The sequence below is a fragment of the Danio rerio genome, chromosome 5 (assembly GCF_052040795.2).
Source record: "Danio rerio strain M-AB ecotype USA chromosome 5, GRCz13ab, whole genome shotgun sequence".
In the NCBI taxonomy this organism is placed as follows: domain Eukaryota; kingdom Metazoa; phylum Chordata; class Actinopteri; order Cypriniformes; family Danionidae; genus Danio; species Danio rerio.
The window spans coordinates 15,655,763-15,675,873 of NC_141025.1; the positions used below are offsets into that span (position 1 = coordinate 15,655,763).

General features: G+C 36.2%; 1 protein-coding gene across 10 annotated transcripts in view; it reads right to left on the reverse strand.

Moving 5' to 3' along the window:
- Nucleotides 1-20,111, reverse strand: part of sema4c (sema domain, immunoglobulin domain (Ig), transmembrane domain (TM) and short cytoplasmic domain, (semaphorin) 4C) — a 665,691-nt gene that overhangs the window by 279,892 nt on the left and 365,688 nt on the right. The window lies entirely within an intron of this gene.

Sequence of the window (20,111 nt, forward strand, 5' to 3'; positions counted from 1 at the left end):
TTTATTACAAGTGTTGTTAAAAGTATTATTATGGTACTTTCATTTTAAAAAGTAAACAATAATTCTGCAGTAGGTCGTAGCTGATAGACGTCAGCGTTCAATGAGTAATCAAAGTCAGAGGAATTTAATTCAGTCGGAATTCACTTAATAATCCTGTTCTGTTTTAGCTCTGAGTGCAAAGCATGAGGGTCGAAGAGGAAAATGGTTTATCATTACATAAAGTGATTAAAGGTTGTGTGAAATTAAAATAAAGTTATTTGTTAGTATGTTAGTATTGGTATTAATAGTTTGTAAGATATCTACACTACCTTACGAAAGTCTTGTCATCTATCCCAGTTGTAAGTGTAACAAATAATAACTTCTAGTCTTCTAGTTGATCATTTGGAAAAGTGGCAGAAGTCTGATAAATCATCTGCTGAACTGCATTCCAATCACAAATACTGCAGAAGAACTATTGGAACCAGCATAGACCCAAGATTCTCACAGAAATCAGTCAAGTTTGGTAAAAGAAAAATCATGGTTAGGGGTAACATTCAGTATGGGGAGAGATATCTGCAGAGTGGATGGCAACATCAACAGCATGAGGTATCAAGACATATGCGCTGCCCATTACATAAACTACAGGAGAGGGCAAATTCTTCAGTAGCAGGGCTCGAAATTGCGACCATTTTGGTTGCATATGCGCCCAAAATTTTATCTATGCGATCTCAAAATATATTTGGGAGCATGTGTGCGAGTGCATAAAATTGTTGTGTGCGACCAGTTTTTACTGCAAAATGTTCACCACATGCGCGGATTCGGGAGACATTCAACCAGAATGCATCTCTAAGCTCTTTGTCTGCACTTGAAACGCGAAACGCAGCGCTCAGGAATGGTTTAAAACAGTTGTCATGTCAACTTAAGCCAAGTCCGTAATGCTTGCCCCACCTTCGCGCTCTTCTTATTGGCCCACTGCTCTAGCATTGAAATATCAGCTGTCAATCACTCAGTCAGTGCCTTCTGGCTTGGGATGACAGAGAGAGCTACTACCGCGAAAAATTGTAAAACGCTGAAGAAGAGAATGAAGATAACACTGACAGATTTTGTTTTAGAAACCATGGCATCTAAAGTTACAAATAATGACACATCTTACTAGTGACAATGTGCTGAATGTTAATCCACCATCTACACTTTTCGAAGAGTGGATAAAAGACTTCCATTGGCTTCAAGTCCGCTTTGAAAGGTCTGTGGGATGGAATTTTCAGGTAACTGTTTGCCACATCTAGCATGAGAGCTTCTGTTTAATCCTTCATATAATCGCCAGATGCTGTCCGCCATGTAAGTGGCAGCTTTATGTAAAATTTAACACCACGTACACCATCGCAAACGGGCTTAAACTGAGTAAACTAACATCGCTGCTCATAAAAAGACCGGTATTGCTATTAACATAACATATGCATATTATAAGGTACAGTATATGTCAAAAGCATCAGTGCAATATCAGACACCACCCGTGAGATGCACAGTTACATCGTTAACAGATTCATTCTTGTCAAGCAGTGCGTGCAGGGCCGGTGAGTAGTCAGTGTATGCTTTGGTAACTCAGTTATGTTATAAAATATATTTTCTTGTGATAACGGCATTTTGTTGACACATATTTTTCTCACGCTTGCATATATATATATATATATATATATATATATATATATATATATATATATATATATATATGCTTGTTAGTTTGATTACTGCTGATTTCAAATGCAATAAATATTTTGTATAAAACTTGTAGTAACGGTGCTTATAATTGGTGGGTGGGACTAAATTTTGGCTGATGCGAAAAGTTAGAAGCATCGGTGCTACCAAGCAAAAAGGTTACTTTCGAGCCCTGAGTAAGATAGCACTTCTCATACTTCAGCCTCCAAATCAAAGTTCCTGAAAGCAAAGAATGTCAAGGTGCTCCAGAATTGGCCAACCCAGTCACCTGACATGAATATTATTGAGCATATCTGGGATAAGATGTAGGAGGAGGCACTGAAGATGAATCCAAAGAACCTTGATGATCTCTGGGAGTCCTGCAAGAACGATTTCTTTGCCATTCCAGATGACTATTAATAAGCTATTCGAATCATCGCAGTGATGTACTGTATGGATGAGTCGTCCAAGCTCATGGGAGTCATGCACAATATTCATTCTTTTTCCACTGCACCATCACTTTATATTCTATACTGTACATTATTTCTGTTAGTGACAAGACTTTAGTCTGAGCAAAGTCAGACCTTACTGTTCTAATTAAATAATAAAAAAAACAAGGCCTGATCATATTTTATGTTGGTAAAATAAGAGTAAGCTAGAGACCTTTGCCTTTCATATACTATAAGCCACTTCTGATACCAAATAATCAACTAGAAGTCAAGTTAAATTTTGTTGTTCCTAAAACTTGGATAGGACTTTTGTCAGGTAGTGTATAAGCTAATGCGCTCTAAAACAGTGACAAAATTCAAGTTGAGAAGATAATAAAACCGATATAAACATATAAAGCTTGTAGTTTGTCATTTGCTGGCTAAATAGATCAACAGATTTATTGACATCAACTCACTTCAGTTTCTCATCAAATCAAGACCAATCAAATGCTCTCTAGTAGTCTTTGGACTTGTGGGGGAAACTGGAGCACCCGGAGGAAACCCGCATGAACACTGGGAGAACATGCAAACTATACACAGAACTGCCAACTCAGCCGGAACTCGAACTCGCAACCTTCTTGCTGTGAGGCAACAGTGCTAACCACTGAGCCATTTTTATAACAGCATTGTTCATATTTTTCTTGACCTCAACTACAGTGGTACAAAAATTTAATTTCCCATTAAAATGTCATTAAATGTAAATAAATATAAATGACACCTATGAAATTATTGATCTTTTTAATGAGAAACTTTAATGACGTGATCAGAATTGATGTCTTTGGTTGTCAAGTTGTCAAAGTCATGTCAAACAATGTAATGTCTGCTTTTAAAATGACAACTGAGCGAATGACATTTAATCAAAGCAATCATAAGCAGGCGTAAAATCTCCTTCACATTCATAATGCATGTTATTACATGATTATAAATGTGCCATAACTGTTTTAGGAACCTCTTTTAACTTAAAACTTCTTTAACTTATTTTCTTCTTTAACTTGCATCAGTTGCATTGTCGATGTACATAAATTCATTCATTTTGATGCAGACAATGAAATGGATCATCTCAATAAACATGATATGAATAAGATAATCCTTGTTTGCAGAATAGACAGATACTGTATATATATACTTTTAGTTTTTACTCTGTCAGTGAGCTCGTTTTTCATACCATTAAGTCAGCTCTGCAAAGTTTCGAGAGTGACAACCATATTTAAATGTAGGACTGAATCTGAAATTGCTCCGTTTGACAATATTATCACCATATTAACAGAAAGGACAAAAAGTTCTTAGGCAATAGTAACAACAAGAGATAATGTCAGTTCACAGTAGGTCTTTGATCTGAAGCGCTCTCTTTGCTTCCATCAACATAGCATTTGCATTCCTACAACAGATTCAGTTATTAATAAGCTGCAGTTTCTTATATTTTTGGCCACTTTCATTTTTTAAACCTAATCTGAACTCAAATTTGGCACTTAGCAAGTGTTAATTATGAACCTTGCTGTCACCAGATCTGACAACGTTATAGTCACAATTATTAGCCTTCTTGTGATTTTTTTCTTTTTCAAATATTTCCCAAATTAACTTTGAAAGAACAAAGATTTTTTCACAGTATTTCCTATCATATTTTGTTCTTCAGGAGAAAGTCTCATTTGTTTTATTTCGGCTACAACAAAAGCAGTTTTTAATTAAAAAACAAATATTTTAAGCTCAATATTTTTAGCCCACTTAAGCCATTTTTAAACAGAAATTGAAGGAAAAAAAATCAACTTCGGCTCATTCTAAAAAAACATATCCCTATATACATTTCTGGAGATCCCAAATTATGTAGCTAGAAGTATGAATGACTGCATTTTGTCTTTAAAACGAACACTACAGGTTGATATGATGCCCTTCCTTTTTATGTTTACCAGCTGTACGCTTACCTCTGTATGGACAGCTTTTCCACTGTTATCAGTTTGTCCAGTGACTAGCAGTGTACGTCAGTGGACTTGAGAAACAAAGTTAGGTTGACCGTGATGACGAGGTTTGAGTCCAGCAAAGATTAGTTTCAGAAAGCAGGTAAAGCAAAAACAAAAGCCAAAAAACAAAATAAACATAAATAACAGGGTGAGAATGTGGTAAAATCTAAAAACGAGGTAAAAATCAGGCTGCTGCAAGGGCATTTTTGCTATTCAAAACACTGTCGGTTGGTTTTAGGAAAGAGGGTGGGTAAGTCAATCGGTCGGTCAATCAGTCAGTCGACATCGACTTCTGGTGGATTTACGCGAGAACAGCAGACACAAATGGCAGTCGCGAAAGAAATTTAAGGTCTCAAAAGGTGCCTTTGGTGGATTCGTGAAAACAAAATCTGCAAAAAAGTGTAGCTCCTTTGCGTTTTCCATAAATGTACTGTATATACAGGGTTACAATTTCAGAATGAGGCTGGGCTGGAAAAATATACAGGGGGGGCTAATAATTAAGGAGGGCTAGTAAATCTGACTTTAACTGTACACACTATAGAGAAATAATACAGATTGTCTTCCACAACTTGATCTGGCAGAATGGTCCAAATGGGTAGCTAGCTTTTAAGACTGTAAGACTCTGAGAATTTAGACTGTAGAATATATTGTAAAATTGTTATTATCTCGATACTAGTTTGCAATATCCTTATCATAAAGTGGTGTGATAAATACTATTTATTTTATGCCAAGCATTAATGTGTTGCATGCATAAAATGTTTATCCAAATTTGACCATTCAGATGGTGCCTTACTGTATTTACACACCTCTCGAGTAGGTGCTGTTATGTGATTGGTTAGAAGAGGCCTAGTGAACCCAAATGCCTCAGAGAGCTAAAAATAAACACTAATGGCTGGAGATATGAGACCGAATAAGAGTCAAAGAAGGTTTTCAGGTGTTCGTAGGGTTTTAAAAGCTAAATGTTTGCACCTTAACATTCTTTTTTTTTGCCTGAATTAGATTTAATTATATCAGAAAAAAAATATCAATGACCTGTTTAATGTAGTATGATTTTTTTTCCCTTCATATGCTTTCATATCTATTACCTGTTATTTAAGAATGCTTTTACATAAGTAAAATATTATTATTTTTCCTGAATTATTATTAATTATATCATGCTTTTTACATTAGTAATTATTATTATTATTATTATTGGCCAGAATTAAATTTAGTTATATTAAAAATAAACATCTATTACCTGTTTATTTTAGTATGCTTAGTAAGTCTTTATTACTTTTTTGTATGTTTAAAAAGTTAATAAAATAGGATTTCTCTAAGGAAATACTGTATCAACAATGCCAATGTCAATGTCAAAGTCAATTTTATTTATAAAGCACTATTATACACAACCAAAGGTTGACCAATGTGCTGAACAACACAAATCACAAAGAACAAGTATAAAACTATAGCTACAACAAACAATTCTGACTGATAGTTGCTATAGCTAAAAACAAACAAATCTTACTGATAGTTATTATAGCTAAAAACAAACAATTCTCACTGAATGCCAAATCAAAAAAGGTAAGTTTTCAACCTAGACTTAAAAACAAATATTATTATCGAAATACTCAACAACATCACTCCTATACCGCTAAGCCCTAGATATAATCCCAACTACATGCTAAACCATACAGTAACATCCTTTCTATATGAATATTAATGCTTACACACAACTTTTTATTTTACGTTAAGCACAAATAAATCCCTTTCAAGGAACTCAGCTACTTAGAAACTTGTTTATCCACTTATTAACAAAAGTTCAAAAGTAGTTTATTTAGGCTATGATAAAGCTACAGTTTTGAGAATTTTATGTATTATATTGTTTGTGCTATAACTTGCTAGGGAAAAATATAATAAAAAAACTATATAAATTGAAACAAGCCCCAAGAGAATTGTTGTTACTTGCTTTCTAACGCTGCAAAAGTCAAGATACTCAAGTTATGCCCACAACTGATTAAAGGCTGCTTGGTTAAATACAGCATTGCAGTAAGTTGTGGGTGGGCTCTTGTGATTTTAACACTAAACAACCACCTAGAAACCACACAGACCACCCTAGCAACTTCATATAGTAAATGCTATAAACCACTCAGAAGACTTTACTCACTGAATAAATCCCTAAAAGATTGAAAAACCTTATTTCTGCTGCTAAGCTAAAGATGATAAATATAAAAAATGTGAAACTTTTAACAGACTGAATTACCATTAGAACGCAATTCCACCACAGGCTTAGGCATCGTTAATGTTTTGTAAAGCAGTGCATTGATGAAAGAATTTTAAAATTAGTAAACTATATATTAGTATAAGACAAATAAATTCTTATTTCAGATTTGAAGGACAACTGTTGTGAACATTCCCTAATTAAAAAAATTAAATAAAGCATTTCAACTGAGAGAGAGAAAGAGAGAGGTTGAGGTTCAAATAACTTTTTATACAACATTTTTTATACAGTTATTATTGCAGTTTACACAGTTATTATACTTCAGAAAATTAAAACAAGCTTTACAAAAACATAGTTCGTCCTTAATCTCACACAAAGCCCCTTTAAGACAACAAATTAATTCAAACCTTGCAAGATCCCTCATAACGTTATGATAAATGAAATCTATTAAAATTCTGAATTTAACAGAATTGTTAAATACTACATATAAATCATTACACAAGCCATGATCATTTTTTCCTTTAATGTAGTATAAAGAGAGAGAGAGAGAGAGAGAGAGAGAGAGTTGAAAAAGTGTTTTTTATTACAGCACTTTCAGATTGCTGCAATTGTACAGTTATTTACTGTATTTTAAATGTCCAGTAAAACACCACATACGTTCTTTACAGTTTACTACTGTAATACGCACTGCATTGTCAGGCATTTTAAAACTTTGAACGTAACTTACTCCATGAGGAATTTGTGGTATTCTACTGTAATCAAACAAATCAACTACTGCTACTGTAGTTTGCTACTTAATAAAAAAATAATAATAAATATTGTTTAAAAAATTGTATTTAAAATAGAATGAAAATGACTTTCGTAAACCATTTAAAATGGCAACAATACTCATTCTTACTTCCAAGGCTGTTTATATCGAAGTTGATATTTAGCCGAGCCATGTTGGTGTTTCTTAACACCAACATTTTTACAAGGTGGGTCGTTAGCCCAAAGCTAAACCCCAACATGGAGGACCAGGACATACACAGCCGGGCAATTTAGCTCACCCAATTCACCTATAGCGCAAATCTTTAGACTTGTGAGTGAAACCGGAGCCCCTAACATGAGGAGAACATGCAAACTTCACACAGAAATGCCAACTGACCCAGCCTGGGCTTGAACCAGCGACCTTATTACTTTGGGGCGACAGTGCTACTCACTGTACCACCCTAAATGGCAACAATATCAATGTATAATTAACATACTGTTGTACATGATCACTTGCTTGCAATGCATTTAACTCAATGGTAATAACTAAAAATAAAGGTTTTGTACTGCTACTGTTTAAATAAATTACAGTAAAAGTACTGTAAAAAATGTTATACTGTAAAATTAAAATATGGTAAAGGGCATTTTACCATAAAAAGAAGACAAAAGTGCTGCCAGTAAGTTACCGCAAATATACAATAAAATGTCTAACAGTGCAAGTTATTTATTACCATGTTTCAACCCATCAAAACTTCCTTCAAAACTCACAAGAATCACAGAAAATAAATTATATTCATTAGATAAAAACTAACTTTTCAACACAATGGCCCATTTCCAGAGAAAGAGAGAGAGAGAGAGAGAGAGAGAGAGAGAGAGAGAGAGAGAAAGAGAGAGAAAGAAAGAAAGAAAATAAAAAAATGTTTCCATTGAGGCGCAATATCTAGATCATCATCTTAAAGTAGACGTATATCAAAGGAGGAAGACAGAATCGTCTTACTTAAAAAGATGAAGCACACTGGGACATTTGAACTTTGCTAAATCAAAAAGCATGAAAGTATTTTGACAGACTAAAACTTGAGACAGCCAGTAATCGCTAGCTAGCAAAATAGGTCTACTGAAAAATGTGAAGTTCTGTTCGGTTTTAATTTAGATGAAAAATCTGAATACCTTAAAGGGCTTTTCTTGCTGCATTTAACTCTGGATTATCAACACTCTAATCCCTTCTTTTAACCTGCAATGATATATTGGTATGCAATGATATATATATATATATATATATATATATATATATATATATATATAAATGATATATTGGAAATCACGATTGCAATGTAGAAGTTAATTTGGCATCTCTTTTTACTTCAGATTATTATTATTTTTGAGGTGTAACCCTGCATTACTGTTGCAAATTTACAGAGTGTGAAGTAAAGCAACGTTTAGATGTTTAACAATCAATAAAATTATATTAATAATCAATAAAGGTGATCTGTTTGGATTAAACAGTCTAAATTTAACAATCCCTTAAAAGTCAGAGCACTTTGAAAATAGAAACAAATTACAAATAAACTGTAATAAATGAGAGCATGATCACTCGCACTAACAGCTGATGTGATACGCGTGACTGTTAAAAAGTGTGCACGCGTACTCCCGTTTACAATCGTGCCTAGAGGAAGCGCAACGGGTGTGATTGGTTCCTTTTGAAATAGACTGGACAAAGAGCTATGAACGTGCACCCACAATCCTGCTGCCTTCAAGAGCTCAAAATTTAAAAATAAATACATATTCTTTTGTAAGCAGCTGCGTTCATTGCTTTAATTTGAATTATTCTTTGAAGAGATTATTCACAGGTTACACATATCAAACACACCTGAACCAATTAATTAGGACCTGAACACCACGTGATAATTACAGACAGGTGTGTTTGATATGGGTTGCAAATGAAATCTGCAGAAAGGAGTCTCTCCAGGAACAGGGTTGGCCACCCCTGTGCTAGATGTTCATTTACTTACCCTGAGGACATCATATATATCACACTCTTTATTCAGCAAAACATTAAAGAACATATTTTGACTTATTTTGAATGAACAACTTTGTGATTCATAAAATGCTTGTGCTTGTAATAATGCTGTGAATAATGTTCGGTGTCTTGCACAAACTGATCTTTCTGCTTCTTAAGATCTCACTATATTGCCAAGAGCTGTGAGTATTCATTTCATTTTGCTTGTATATCTTTTTTCTGACTCTCAAAGTGCCAGTAGCCATTGACTTGCATTTCATGAATCACTAAGCACCACATTTTCAGTTTCTTCTAAGTCACTTACATCTTGGAAAACTCATCCTGAGGGTGAGTAAATTAAAAGCATATTCATTTAATCCATTTGTGTATGAAATATTCCTTTAAGTGAAACGTGATAAGCCCTTATAGGAATGTGAAAGATTAACCCAGGATTTATTACATCTGCAGACTGACCCAGGGTCAGCTTTGTATCTGTATTTCTAAAAATCAGCTCTGTTTCATATCCTCAGACAAACGAATGTCACCATTTTCATAAGAAGCACTGACGAGCACCTATCAAAATGATAAATTCAAGTAAATGTAAATGCAACACGCAAAAATGCTAATTCTCAAACCCCAGGGGTGCAAGCTGATGATTTCAATCAAAGAACAAACATTGCATTAGAATCATCATTAGCCATGGAGGGATTGCGTCTATGCCTGGTACAAATTTTAATACATTTATCGTGACAATCTTATGAACACCTCTGCAAGTAAAGTGCTACCGATCATTTTGATTTCCACAACATTCAGTATGTATGGGTAACAGCTAGTGGAGTGCTGTGCGGTAAACCTCACTCCTCAGATCTCTAAAGGTGCTCTAGTGACAGACGATAGAGGCCATGGTCTTTAGCCTCTCCTTGTTAGAGCAACAAACTCCCATGTGGAAAGTCGCTGGTTGATCTCAGCTTGAAGCGGGTTGGGTTGGTGCCGAGACCCGGATGGGAGTGAGGTTTAGGTGGAGGAGTGTAAAAGAGTCCAGCTAGTAAAGTGCTGTGAGGGTAAACCCCGCTCCTCTGAAACCGAATAGGTGCTTAAGCTAGCTGGCAGCTAGCTCTCTGCAACTCTCACATGGTCACCCACAGAAATTAAGCAGGTCTGCGCCTGGTCAGTACCTGGATGGGAGGCTAGGTTGCTGCCTGGTGTTAGTTAGGCCAGCAGGGGGCGCCCAACTTGCCGTCTTTGTGGGTCCTAATGCCCCAGTATAGTGATGGAGACACTACACTGCTTCAGTGAGTGCCGTCTTCAGGATGAGACGTTAAACAGAGGTCCTGACTCTCTGTGGTCGTAAAAAATCCTAGGATGTCCCTCGAGAGAAAAAAAGAGTAGGGCTATAACCCTGGCATCTTGGCCAAATTTGCCCACTGGCCTCTGTCCATCATGGCCTCCTAACCCTCCCCATATCATAATTGGTTTCATCACTCTGTCTCCTCTCCACCAATCAGCTGGTGTGGTGTGCGGTCTGGCGCAATATGGCTGCCATTGCTTAATCCAGGTAGATGCTGCTTACTGGTGGTAGATTAGGAGATTCCCCCCACGTGTAAAAGCGCTTTGAGTGCCCAGAAATAGCTATATAAATGTTAGGAATTATTATTATTATTATTAAGCAACAGACGCTAGAGGTCATGACCTTTAGCCTCCTTGTTAGAGCAACTGACTCACATGCAAAGTCACCAGCTCGATCAATAGTGTAGGACCAGTAGGGTTACAATTAGACACTCTTGTTGAACTTATCTTGTATAAACAATATCTAAAAGTATTCATAATCAATAAAGGTGATCAGTTTAGATAATAAGTCTCAAACTCAATTCCTGGATGACCGCAGCTCTGCATAGTTTTACTCCAACCCTAATTAAACACAGCTGATCTAGTAGTGTCTAGTAGTCTTGAACACCTTGATTAATTGGATCAGCTGTGTTTGATTTAGGTTGCAGCAAAACTGTGCAGAGCAGCGGGTCTCCAGGAATTGACTTTGAGACCCACTCTCCTGCAGATTTTAGTTGCTACTCATATTATGCCTAGTTCACACTAAAGGATTTTAAGCCTGATTTAAGCCCGATTTGGAAGTTAACGAGCTTGCCGACAGATCGGGCTGTGATCGGGAAGAAATCTGCGGGTGCTCGGCGCTCGCCGCTCTTTATGTGTGAACTACTGAGCAACGCATCAACGAGGCTCGCTGACGCGTCGCCGACACCTCGCAGACGAAAATCCAACATTCAGCATGCTAAATATTCCAGAGCAGTCGGCCGACTCAACCCCACGTGTGGTCAGATGTAGTGACGAGCTGCAGCCAATGAGAGAGCATATCAGCATGAGCTGAATGGCTGTGTGTTCAGGAGCTCAGCAGAAACATCTGTGATTGGTCAGAATGGGCATCAGTGCACTCGCTTCATTCTGCGTTAGCACAGACATGAGAGTAGGATATATTAACAGTGGAACTAGAATTGTGTAACTATTAGAATTACCATACTGCTCATTCTGACCGTTCTCATATGAAACGCCATATTGTCACAACATATTTACATTCAAAGCTATTATTGAGATATTAAAATTAAGCTTTGAATGTCTGGCATCATATTTAATGACACCATTACCCTAAAAATATAATATTTTTTTGGTAATACAGCCTATAAATATGTAGTTAAGATACTAAAACACTTAAAGGCTTGGCTTTCATTTTCACTTTCAAACAGGAGCTATTACACAGCATAGAATATGCTGTTTTGAAAGATATCTGATGTAAATTGATGGTTTTGCCATCAGAGAGTTTTGTTTATGTTAGCAGGAAGTTGCCAGGCAAGAAAATGCACACATATTTAAAGTCACAGTGAAAAGTATCAGAAATGCATGCAGTCATTTTGACCAATATGGTAATTTAAGGCAGAAATGCTCAGTTCTTTACTGTTTTGTAATAAAAAAAATAACAATGTCAGAAAGAAATACACTGATAGTTAGAAAACGGCAGGGTGTTATAAATATGTTAGTTTTATTTCAAAGAGTTATAAAATTACAAAAATTAAAAACTCTCTGTGTATCTATCCACTCAAAACTTGCAGATGAGTGATTAATCCACTGATAAATCAGCTGATTTGACGATGTTTTTAAATGCTTTCTCCAAAGCTTGAAAAGCTGTCAGTGATGTCATCAGCACACAAGCAGCCAATAGTGTTCAGCTTTTTTCTGACGATTCCTCCCTCAAATTTTCATTGGCTGTGGTTTGGTAGCTTGAATGAGCTGATGGGGAATGAGTTGTTGTCAGATCATGTAGTGTGTGACCCTCCTCTTGTGGATCGTTCACAGAGTGTTGCGTAGTGTGAACACCACAGAGATCAAAAGACACAAAGTCAAGTCATGTAGTGTGAACAGCACAGCGATCTGCTGATGTTTAAAATCCTGTAGTGTGAACTAGGCTTTAAACACACCAAATCCATTCCATCCATTTTTGTATGAACTTTCCCTTTAAGTGCAATGTGATAAACCCTTATAAGAATGTGAAAGATTAAACTAGGATTCAGTATATTTGCGGACTGACCCAGGGTCAACTGTATCTCTGTATTTTTAAAAATCAGCTCTGTTTTCTATCCTCAGGCAAACGAATGTAAAATTCTTCATAAGAAGCACTGACGAGCACCTATCAAAATGATAAATTCAAGTAAATGTAAATGCATTACGCAAAAATGCAAATTCTCAAAGCCCAGTGGTGAAAGCTGATGATTTCAATCAAAGAACAAACATTGCATTAGAATCATCATTAGCCACGGAGGGATTGAGTCTACGCCTGGTACAAGTTTTATGCAAAAGAATTTGATGAGTCCCACTTAAAAATACATTTGTGTGTTTATGCTTCTAAACTACTGAAACTCATTTCTTTCTCTAAGCTCTCATCTACTTCTATCTCTCAGCCTCTGATTGGCTCTGATCTTGCAGAAACCTTTAGTCTCTGCCGCACGAATCTTCTTTTAACCAGACAGAAGTGAATGAATAAATAATCAGAGTAAATCTTTAGGGTAACTTGACAGAAAGGCAAACTTTGCATCATTCGGTTTCATCAGCAAGGCAGTAACCGCCGAGAGTGTTTTTCTTCAGCCTTGTTTTTGCACTAAATGTGCACACAACTTTTAGGTATTTCCAGAAAATATATAAATAAAAACTTTGACCAAAAACCTTTGAGAGTGTTTTGTGTTTGTGCTCAAATGAAGGATGCAGAATCTGACAGCTCTGATGTGCTGTAGGGTCACATAAAAGGTGAAGCAGCTGTTGGCGACGTCAAGCACACCTGATGGAAAACAGTTCTGCAAAATCACCAAGTGCTGTTTGTCAGGCTTGATGTTTTACAGCAAAGAGGAAAAAGCTGCCAAATGGATGTGCTGGAATCCATCTGTCTGAGCAAACTGCATGAATGTCAATTCGTCTTAGGTAGAGCACAATCTCTCTCGGTAGACCATAGTGCACTAATTTTGTTTACGCCATACTGCTCTACTTTGTGCACCCTGAGAGATAAGATATAAACATGAGAAAATGTTTTTTAGGAAAGCATCTGACAGCTTGGTGTTATAGTTTTTGTTTAGCATACACAGGGACCAAGTCTCATAAAATAGAATGAGACTTTTTGGTAACACTTTGGGTCACAATTCATTCACTACTGGCTTATTACCTGCACATTATTAGGATATTAACTATTCATTAGTAGCAATAAAGTATAATCTTATTCTGCATCTCGAATCCTACCCAAAACCTAATCCCAACTTCGACTACACTAACTATTAATAAACAGCCAATTAGAGGTTTATTAAGCTGTTACTGTTAGTAAAGAGTTTGTTAACACCTTGAATTGTGACCAGGCCCCGATTAAGTATTTAGAGGCCCCTGGGCACATTGTCTTGTAGGTACCCCACCCAGCCACATCCCTATAGTTGAATTCTTTCATATTTTTTCCAATAAAATGAATGTATAATGTATTACCCACATTTTTAAATAAATTATATATACTACATATATGTATAGTCTACAAAAATTTTACTTACTTTTTAAAGCATTTAAAACACATTTTGAAAAAAAAAAAAAAATTAAACTAGAGAAATTTTTTTTTTTTGTTTTTTAGCATAGCTGTTCAAGTTCACTGAAGCAGTACTAATATATATATATATATATATATATATATATATATATATATATATATATATATATATATATATATATATATATGTGTGTGTGTATATATATAAGGGTGTAACAATACGCGTATTCGTATTGAACCCTTCGGTACGAGACTTTCGGTTCGATACGCATTAAGTACTGAACGATTTGATTCAGACTAATATCTAATAAGATAAAAGAGAATATGTACAAAATATAAGGTTTTCAGTGCAGCAACCCTCAACATGGCATCCCAAATGACGTGACAGACAACATGCTGCCTTCCCCGCTGTCATGTTAAACAGTAGAATGTCACTTTTGAATTCAGAATATCACTTTATTAAAGCATGCACTCATTAGCAGTCTTGCTGTCTTCTGTGTCAGCCTGCTCGTGCTGGCTCCGCCCCGTTGCTCCAGCAATCCTGGACACTGACACAAAACAGTTCTCAATAACCTGTTCACACATCACCACACCCGCCCACCTAAACACTACTTCAGTCAGGAACGCGCTACACTAGCTCGCAAAATGGCTAGTAACGTCAATGTAATCTCAGACATCCCAAGTCTCCCGGAAGTTTCAGAGTCTCCCGCAAATGCATAAAGAGTCTCTCGGATGCCCGCAAATGAATGATAATCTTACGGTAATCACGCATCTCCCCCTTAGTCCTTAAATATGTCGCACAACCCTCTCCACCACATCCCTCCCAGCTCTTCAGGTATACACTGGCCACAACTCACCCCCGCCTCCACTTCTTTTCAGATATGTATCAGTAACTGGAACAGCATTCAGACAGGCAAGTCCTACAGATTCGAACAGGGCAAAACAAATCACAGAGGCGATCGGCACATTTATAGCTATGGATATGAGAGATCTTAATCGGTAGTGGATATTTGGCGATTTAAGAAAATTTTAAATGTAATAGAGCCTGATTATTATTCCTCCATAAGCCCATTTCAGTCAGATAATTCCTGGTTTCAGATCCACTGAAATGGCAGGTGACAGTCAAATCAAGCAGATCTGTGCTGTCTGAAGAAAAGGTGGACACTCATCTTTCTGAAAATAAAACATACTTAAAAATAGATTGAAACTGAGTTTCATATAAAAACTAAATTGTTCTTTTCTTTTTATTTGTTTAACTACTACAATATTACATTTATTTTTTATAGCAAGCTTTTTGGTTTTGAGTATGAAGAAGGATTTGTTTTATTTGCTGCTAAGCAGAAACCCCGGAAGTATAGCTCTATCACTGTTCAAAGCAAAAAAAAAAAAAAAAAACAAGATCATACTTTATGATGTAAGCATTAATACATTAAAAAAATTCAAATCGGAGAAATCCTCTGGCTTTTTTCTTTTATGGCTGTATCGAAAACATACCAAACCGTGACACGACTGTGTCGTATCGAACTGAACCATAATTTTTGGCAACCGTTACACCCCTAATATATTTAAGGGTATTTTCATTGAATAACTTCTACAAACTTGTAATGTATTTGATTTTCATATAACATAAAGCCTCTCCAACTCAGTTTTATGAATCTGAATCTTTCATAATACCATAGTTATTGTGATGAAGAGTAGGCAAACAGCAGAGGTCAACTTGATTATAAAGCTGAAAGCCTCCAAAAATCGCACCCACTTTACCTCTTCTCTCCTGTCTCTCTAATCTTTTTCTGTTTGTCTTTTTCCTAATGAAATACACAATGAGTCCAGTCTATGCTGTGCTGTTGTTAGCTTCCTCCACCTAGCCTGGTTAACACTAGCTTGACAGCTAGCTAACGCTACCATAACATCATCTTCTATACCCTCATTCTCCTCATCATTGGTCTGTTCAAATAAGGTGTGTGTATACATGGAACATGCCTCATAGCCTGCTTTACACCACTCTATGCCACAGCCATATCACCCTGCAGCCCAAGACCGGTTACTCACTGAAGCTAAGCAGCGCTGAGCCTGGTTAGTACCTTGTTGTGAGACCACTTGTAAAAACTAGGTTGCTGTTGGAAGTGGGGTTAATGAGAAGGTGAAGTTTTTTTTTCCCTCTCCGCTGTCGCCACTGCCTCGCATGGTTCAGGATTGGTAGAGCTGCGCATCGATGAATTTGCTCTACAGTGTTTGAACTCTCTGTAATGATTAAATCACACTGAACTGAGCTAAACTGAACTGAACTGAACTTAAACACTAAAACCTGAACCACACTGTTCCAGTTACTATGACCATTTATGTGAAGCTGCTTTGACACAATCTACATTGTAAAAGCGCTATACAAATAAAGCTGAATTGAATTGAATTGAATTGAGACTAGTAGGGGGCACTCAATCTGCGGTCAGTGTGAGTCCTAATGCCCCAGTAAAGTGAAGGGAACACTATACTCTCAGTGAGCACCATCTTTCGCATGAGATGTAAGCTGAGGTTCTGACTCTCTGTGGTCGTTAAAAATCTCACGGCAGTTTTTCGAAAAGAGCAGGGGTGTAACCTGGCCAAAAATTCCCTCCATCTGCCCTTATTGATTATGGCCTTGCAATAATCCCCATCCACCGAATTGGATCTATGATTGTCTCTCCACTCCCCCTATTGCTGATGTGTGGTAAGCGCACTAATGCCGTTGTCCTGTGGCTACCGTTGCATCATCCAAATGGATGCTGCACACTGGTAGTGGAGTGGGGAGATTCCCCACCCCCTTTTCATGATTGTGAAGCGCTTTGGGAGTATTGTCATACACAATACATGTGCTATATAAATACACATTACTTACTATCCCACACTTTGCATTGTACTAAGTAATTTAAGGCTTGGATGCAGATGTTCGGCCATGAAAAGCTATTCCATGAGGTTCTCTACGCACTGTCCTTGAGCTGATCTGAAGGCCACGTGAAGCTGAGAGGTCTGTAGCCATTGACTCTGCAGAAAGTTGACGATCAACCATGTCATAGCTATGTTGCTGTTCTTATCAATTGCTCTTAAACAGTTGACTATGGAATATTTAGTAGTGAGAAAATGTCATGAATGGACTTACAGTACAGCACAGGTGGCAACTGATCATTGTACCACGCTTGAATTCACTGAGCTCCTGAAAGAGAGCCATTCTTTCACAAATGTTTGTAGAAGCATGCCTAGGTGCTTGATTTTATACACCTGCAGCAGTGGAAGTGACTGGAACACCTGAAGCCAATTATTTAGAGGGGGTTGATCCAAAAAATTTTGGCAATATAGTGCATAATATCACCAAATTCCTGACATAATATGAGCAACATTTCAACCGACTCTACTGTTTTACCAATAGCATAATTACCTTTTTTTTATTGCCATTCAGAATCTAAAGGCACATCTAATCTTTCATATCCGTCTCGTCTTCATGTTTTACACAACACAAGGAAATAGAGTACAGGGAATATTTGAAGGTAAAATGAAACCAAAGCCATTTATAAACATAGTGGGTGGCAGGGAGAGGATATAAGTTTTTGTATTTTTATTAGAAAAACGGAGTGGTCGAGATGTGCGTATGTGTGTGTGTGTGTGTGTCTGTCTGAACTTTATGTAGTCAGCAGTCCTCACGGCTGGGCTCACTGCCCAGTCTCAGAGCAAAGAGAGGAAAAAGGAAATCCTGCGCTCACACCATGACCTTTGACCCAGGATATCCTTCCTCAGGGCACTCCCTCTTGTCCTCAACAAGGTCCAAAGGGGATATCATTTATGTCCTTAACACCATCTAATGATTAATTATACGGCTTTAAATTAATGTTTTATGACCCCATAACCCATTAAAGTCTTTTAATAAAGACAATAGCCTATGGTGCAGACTTTTAGGATGGTTACTAAACAACTCACTCAAAGAAAACACTGTAAAACTTGTCAAATGAATGACTTTTTCATGGTATATACTATCAAATCTACTATCTGTTCATATTCTATGAGCTCTTTTCTGTAAATGTCACAGCTGAAAGTTATCACTCATATGAATGGATGTTATCAGTGGTTATCAGCTGATAGATATGGGCCAGTAGGGACCTTTTGCGCCTACTGGTAGGCTCAGAAGGTTGTTATCATCCATCCACATGTTTAATCAACCAGTTAGGTCAATAAATATTGGACTTCGGCACAATTCTAAAATTTTTTGGCTTCATACACCAACACAATGGATTTTAAATGAAATGACCAAGATGTACTTTAACTGCAGACTGTCAGCTTTAATTTGAGGGTATTTACATACAAATCAGGTGAAAGGTGTGGGAATTACAACAGTTTGCATATGTGCCTCCCATATTTATAACCTGCATATATCACATGTGGCTGTGGACGGAAGTTATATATATATATATATATATTTTTTTTTTTTTTTCCCATTTGTTGTATTTTATTAACGTCTACCTCTAGCCCAACCCTAAACGCAACCTTCACAGTAATGTAAAAACAGATCTGGACCTGGAGTCTTCTCTATTAGTATAGCCGATTAAACATGTGGATGAATGATCACAGCCTTCTGAGCCTACTAGCAGGCACAGAAGGCCCCTACTGGTCCATATCTATTCAAATTAATTCAATTCAGCTTTATTTGTATAGCGCTTTTACAATGTAGATTGTGTCAAAGCAGCTTCACATAAATGGTCATGGTAAATTGGAACAGTGTAGTTCAGTTTTTTAGTGTTTAAGTTCAGTTCAGTTTAGCTCAGTTCAGTGTGGTTTAAAATTACTACTGAGAGTCCAAACGCTGAAGAGCAAATTCATTGATGCGTAGCTCTACCGATCCCAACCCATATCTATCAGCTGATAACCACTGATAACACCCATTCAATCGAATAATAACATTCGAAGCAGGTGTAATGTCATAAAACTTTTTTCATTTATCCATTAAAATTTAAATAATATAGTAAGAAAATATCAGTTTGCACTATTAAGTAATATAGCAAGCTATTTTATGAAAAATAAATAAATAAATCCTTGGAAGTGAATAAGACTGGAAGCCTCAATCCAATTAGGATATAATAGCCACACACACTTTAACCTGCATAAAAAAGGTGAATAACCAGTGCAGGGTTGTAACTGACTACATGTATTAATCAGTAATCAGAATCGCATTACACTTGATTACAAAGGATTTACACAATAGCAGGAAATTACTTAGTTTAATGAGTCCCACTACTGTATATACTAAAGCCCACCTTCATTTAAATGTTTCATAAAGTAATGGACAGGTAAATATATTCAATGGAAGAGAGCATGGTTATTACCTGAAAAGTTCAGTTCATAAGAGATACTTTACATTTTAAGATTTGTAATTAATGTATATCCCACAAATTCCAAGATCTAATTTGTGAACTTTCTGCAATATACATTAAAAAAACTTTATTTCACTTATTCTATAGCAGCTAATAGTTTTTTTTTTTTACCGTCCTTGCTTAAATATGGTTTAAATGTGTCTATAAAAGATATATTTCTGTATTTCTCTGGTAATGATCATACACAGCAAGTTTTTTATACACGAAAAAAAAAATCCTAAAAGGCAATACTTAGAATGGAGACGTTCCTTGCTGAAACTTCATTTAATATTGAATCTCCTAAGCATGTTATTAATAATAACAATAATAAGTTTCTTAAGGCTTAATCTTTTTTTCTTAATGATCGAGGTTTTGTAAAGTACTTTTTTCTTCTCTCACTCTTTTCTAACTTTTAGGAAAACATAAAAGTTCCTAACTTTCTATTTTCTCTTTAATGCAGTGATGTTATTTTTCTTGTATTAAAAAAATAAGAATAATTAATACATAAAAGTAAATAAATGAATTAAATATATATATATATATATATATATATATATATATATATATATATATATATATATATATATATATATATGAAAGACTTG